Source organism: Chenopodium quinoa, unplaced genomic scaffold (assembly GCF_001683475.1).
Source record: "Chenopodium quinoa cultivar QQ74 unplaced genomic scaffold, ASM168347v1, whole genome shotgun sequence".
Lineage (NCBI taxonomy): Eukaryota > Viridiplantae > Streptophyta > Magnoliopsida > Caryophyllales > Amaranthaceae > Chenopodium > Chenopodium quinoa.
Window position 1 is genome coordinate 1231758 of NW_018744497.1, and position 5942 is coordinate 1237699.

General features: G+C 37.6%; 1 long non-coding RNA gene across 1 annotated transcript; it reads right to left on the minus strand.

The window, feature by feature from the left end:
* Positions 1-808: 808 nt before the first annotated feature.
* On the minus strand, positions 809-1822 carry LOC110697717. Its single transcript, XR_002506549.1, has 3 exons — positions 1670-1822; positions 1492-1583; positions 809-1211 (listed from the first exon to the last, which is right to left on the minus strand). It is a non-coding gene; the product is annotated as an uncharacterized LOC110697717 (long non-coding RNA).
* Between the last annotated feature and the right edge of the window lie 4120 nt (positions 1823-5942).

Genomic DNA, 5942 nt, shown 5'->3' on the forward strand with positions numbered 1-5942 from the left:
TTTAGTCATTTATCATTCCAAGATAATTTATAATTCATATACTTTAGAGCTGATTTGATTTACTTTAATGATATTTTGATTTACTTTTTAGCATTATTTGTTTACTTCAAAGTAATTATGATTTACTTTTGACATATACTGTATTAATTTATATTTTTTAGTTTTTCTACTTTTGAGATTTTTTGATTTACTTTTGAGATAATTTGATTTACTTTTGAGAAATATTGAATAACTTTAGAGTGTTTTGTAATTACTTTTTAAGATAACCTATATAGGAATCGAACCTACATCTCTATGCATGCGCATAGTGCTCTACCACTTGAGCTAATAGGTTTACTTTAAAGTCTTTTTTATTCACTTTAGAGTCTTTTTTATTTACTTTTTTCACACCAAAAACCGCATGAGCTAATCTGATGTGTTTAGATACAGTAAAGTGTATGGACAATAATTTAAAATATTGCCATTCTAAAGCTACCCTGTCCTAAAATTCCTAAATGTCCTAGATTAGGGATCCAATTTGTATATTACAACCATCCTAATATACAAACAATTCATTGTAGAAGCCTCCCGGTACTTTGTGACTAGATCTAGTTTTGGAGCTTACAAGCTCAACTCAAGATCCCCATTACCCCTCTTTCTGAAAAGCAGTTTCACCACACAGGTTCAAGTTTTAAATTTCAAACACATAACTGCCTCACATTTTACAGTGGCCAAGTAAATACCTTCGTTTTTGAGTTTTACCAACATCATATATATATATATATATATATATATATATATAAGCAAAAGCAGTCTATGACGAGGTTTATTGGGCATTTTAATAAAAACAAGCAACTCAGAGAACAAGAGATATTGATCGAACTGTAATGCATAGAACCATCTAAAAAGCAGCAGAAAAAAGACATACATTTCTTCTGGCTCTCGGACATCGATCAGTTGTGTTGTTTCTGTGAAATTGGGATCTTGAAGTTTCTCATTCAACTCACTTGGTTGAACTTCACCAAGCAACGCCTCTTCCCTAAAGCAATGTTGCCAATAAAAAGGTACAGAATCAAGAATGTAAATCAGTTACCTTTCAGGCCTAAACAAGTAAATCTGAAATGAACTAACCTCTCGGATATGACTTGAAGCAAGTGCCATCCGAAATTTGTTTTACATCTTACAACTTTGTCTAATGGTGCAGAAAATGCAGCCTCTTCAAATTCTGGTACCTGGTATGAGAATGATGCTTCAAATCAGCTCACTTTCAAAAACATAAATAGCTTTCTCCAAACAAGAACATTCGGAAACATAGAAAGCTTTATCCAAACTAAAACATCCGAAAACATGAATTTTTTTCTTCCAATAGAAAAGTACCAATGACTTTCAAACAACACAGGGTGATAATAGGGCTGAGGAGACAATTTTGAATTTCTTGAGCAAGATATATAACATCCTATCACAACAAATTGAAAACAATCCAAGAAACAAGTGCCTAAAGAACCAGCATACCATTTGTCCTTTTCTGACCCAGCCAAGCACCCCACCCTCTTCTTTTGATAGGCATATAGAGTATTCCACAGCAAGATCACTTAAATCCTCCCCTGACATTCAACAACAGATATTAGCATAAACCCATCAATCATGTCTGCATACACAATCACTTGATACAATTTCAGCAAAAGTATACCTCCTGCAACCCTTTTTTGAAGCTCCACTAAAAGGTTAAGATCATTTTCTTTGACAAGCAGGTGTTGCACCAGTATTTCCTTATCACCTCCAGAGCTACTTCCAGTTGTAAATGCTGTGTTAAATGCATTAAAAAATCACTAACTTCAATCAATTCAAATTACATTAGATAAACTATAATGTGTAGCCAAAGTAGGATCCAAATATATATAGTTTACTTTTGCACAATTTTAGTTTACTATTGCACAATTTTAGTTTACTTTAACACATTTTAATCTAACTGAATTGCAATTGATTTAAAATTAAAGAAAAACCAAAAATAGTAAAATCAAACATCAGAAACTGCTTCAATGGAGTATCAAAATTGGACAATCAAACACACAAATCAATAATTTTAAGTATTTATCGAGGCTTTGAGTTTAAAATTAGTTTACAACATTTTTCTGTATTCACAATAAATCATCAACAAGATAAGAAAAGATTTGCACATATTAAAATCTACAAGTCATTAAATTAATAAGTACTTTTACTGAAAATCAAACAAAACCATACGCAACACTCCGAAGTTTCGCGCAGCTTCGAGATTCTAAATTCACCAAAAAAAATAAAGTTATAATCATTATCAAATTATACCTAATTCAAGCACAATAAACTTCAAATATTATCAAATTTTATAAATCCAGATAAAAAGAACCCTAAATCGACAAAAACAATTAATGATAAAACCAATGAAAGTGAAATTCGTGATTTAATTTTTTTTAAAAAATAAAGAAAAAAACAAACATCTTACCTCAGAAGCTTCTTCATTGGAGTAGAGAAAGCTCGAAAGTTGCTTCAATGGAGAATTTAGAGGATTCGTTGCAATGGAGGAGAGAGAAAATGCTTGAGGAGAGAGGAAATCGCGGAGGAGGGGAGAGATAAACTCATGAAAGCGAAAATCGCTGGTTTAATTTAGGCCGTTAGATCGCACGCTTTTGGTGTTAGATCTGACGGTCCAGATTAGTTCCTAGTTCCTGTTTTGGGGTTTTTTGAGTGTCCTGCGGGAGAATTACAACACCAAGACTGATCTCCGGCTGCCTGTACCTGCAAAACAACGGAGACTCCCAGGGGTGGGAGTTCCGCCTCCGACGATCAAGTTAGAACGTGTATGAGGAGTAAAGTGTGGAATGTAAATGTGATCAGGCTCCTCTTGGGAGAGGAGTGATCTTCCGGCTGTCTGAGACAGCCTCGGTATATGAGTGTTTCACTCTCTGATTTGTGTGGATTGAATGTGTATTCAATATGAATCCACATGTCATGCTAGGGTTATGGGCTTCCCCCACTTTACGGTTTCTTGGGTTATGGGCTTAAAGCCCGTTTTCCCCTTTGAATGACACATGTCATGCTCTAATTTTGAATTTCGCGCTGAGCTTAGGGACACGTGTTCCATTAGCGTAGGTCCATTTGTCAGGGGTATTTAAACCCCCAAACATTAGCCCCTCGGAAGGAGTAATCTCTTTTAAGAGGGATTGTTCCTTTCGAATATGAGACCCCTTAAGCCTCTTTGGTCGGCATTTGTCTAGTTCAATGAAAGAGAGATTTGATTAACTTGGAAAATTTTGATACCTTGAACGGTACGACATTTTCAAAGTTAATCAAATCATAATAATGATTGCCGCTGAACTAGACAGATGTCGACTCTAATTGCTTTTAGCCCCACTATGCTGATAGCCTCAGACCAGGTGGACTGTCGACCATCGAGTTAGGGGTAAGCGCTCAATATAACCGGCCATTGGCCTCATAGAGTTGTTCTAAAGGGAACAACACTTAGCCGCTAATTTTTTAACTTAGCTTATATCCTCAAATTTAGTCGACGGTATTGCTTTTGAGCAACAGCAGACGACATCTAACCAAGATAGTAACTGGGTTGTTATCTTAGTCTCATTTGATCGATTCAAACAGCTGCGAACTTGCCTTTTTTGACAGTCGGTAAGGCCATTTGTTTTAAGTTTAGAGAAATGTGCCACCCGAATGGGAGATGCTCTCTGCGACGAATTCACCCAAATGAGCATCGCCGGACGCCTCCTCATGTTGGAGCAGACGGATTGTTTAATTTAATAAGATCAACCAGCAATTGGCCTTGATTTGATCACTCCGGCCATTGGCCTCAATTTGATCATCCGGCCATTGGCCTTGATTTGATCATTCCGGCCATTGGCCTCAATTTGATCATCCGGCCATTGGCCTTAATTTGATCATTCCGGCCATAGGCTTCAATTTGATCATCCGCCCATTGGCCTTGATTTGATCATTTCGGCCATAGGCCTTTATTTGGTTGTTCTAAAAGATGCAACACAACCACTAAGTTTTTTAGACTTAGCTTATATCTACTCATGTTGGAGCAGATGGCTGATTTAAATTTCGCCGCCTGCACATTGCATAGGCGGTGGTTCTACTTAAGCCAGTTCAACATACTTTTAAACCTTTTTTGACCGGTATGCTGCCCTTGAGGGAGGCTTAAACCATTATTAAATGTTTTCAATTAAAAAATCAAGTAGGATGTGGTATTGAGAACCAATCAATAATAATAAGGAAGCACACAATACTCATACTGAGTTATTAGAATGGTACCTTCTGATGGAGGATTTTTGTCAATATGCTGGACGATATTGAGATGCCTCCTGCTTTAGAATTGAACTGAGCTCGAGCGACAGGGGGCCATGGGACGCCGAGTAACTGAGCTCGAGAAACGAATTTGCTCTCAGCTTATACATGCGGCTCTCTATTGAGATGCCTCCTGCCTTGAACAATACTCATGCCAACCGAACTACACTGGGTGGTTGATTCTACCATGCCGCTTGGTTTCAGATTCAAATACAAGTGCTAGGGGGTTGGCAACCCATATACATGCGGCAAGACTTCAAGCAACATACACACGGAAAGAACCAGAAATTGTTGAGGTACCCAGGCGACACCATCTCTAGACCTTTTTCTTGAAGATGCTTTAGAAATGAAAGAGGTTGGCTAGCCGAATCAGCAGGCGGAAGTCAATCAGTTACTTGTTAGGTACCCAGGCGTTTCCCTGAAATTTTGCTTGATGATATCCCAGACGGTTGACCGGCTGCTGTAGTTTAAAATCAAGGGAGCTTGCTGAAGTATACCCAGGAGCGATGATGGCACAGACGGTTGATTCAGGCGGCAAGGCCTTAACCCAATTTGGCTAATATTGCCAGTAGTTGAAGTATTATCTAGATATATGCATGTGATTTCTCCTATATGTTGTAGATGTAATTTGTATACAGAAACACACATACATATTTTTAGAGATTACTTTCCTTTCAACCCATATACATACAGCCGGCTTTAATGCAGTAAAATATGCGCGGTTAGAGCTGATCATGACGTTGTGAGTACGCAACCACAGTCGGTTTTAATGGAACACATGCGCCACCCATCCGGTCAGTGCATGACTCGGCTGTATATATATATACAGTCGATTTTTTTTATTTTTTTATTTATTTTTTACAATCACAATTATAATGATAAAATTTGAACACTCATGCCAACCGAGCCATAATATGCGTTTTTCAACCATGCCGCTTGCTTTCAAGCTCGACCTCAAACTCTATTTATTTGGCAAGGCATCCACACACTCGGTCATTACCCATGGCATTTTGTGAGGTTGTATTGACCCATATACATGCGGTAATGATTAAACCATACATACGACCAATCTATTAGCTTCGAAGCGACGCTGAAGCCATGCTTGTGCTTACACTCGGAGGCCACCTCATGATAAGGCAGGCTGTTTCAAATGCTCAGCTTCAAAGACTTGTGATAATGCCATTAAGTGTCGGCTGCTCGTTGATCATTGCACCCACAGCCGGTTTCAATGGTGTAGCATGAGTATCACCCAACCGGACAGCTCATGGCTCAAACCATATACATGCAGCCGACTTTTTTTTTTTTTTTTTTTTTTTTGATAAATCATTATTTTAATCAAATCATTATATCAATCATAATAATGATTTGATAAATCATTATTTTAATAATAATAATAATGATTCTCATGATTATGCTAATACTTGCTCACTGGATGCTTGTTGAGAATTATAATCACGAGACTTCTCATGCATATACAGCTGTGTATTCATGGCTTCACTCATGTTCGTACACCGGTTGACCACCTTGCTAACCACCACAAAGAAGACCGTCTCTCATGGACGATAATCCTAGTTGCACGTTGCTTAACCCGTTATACACACAGCCAACAATAATGCCGGTTGTGTTGCATA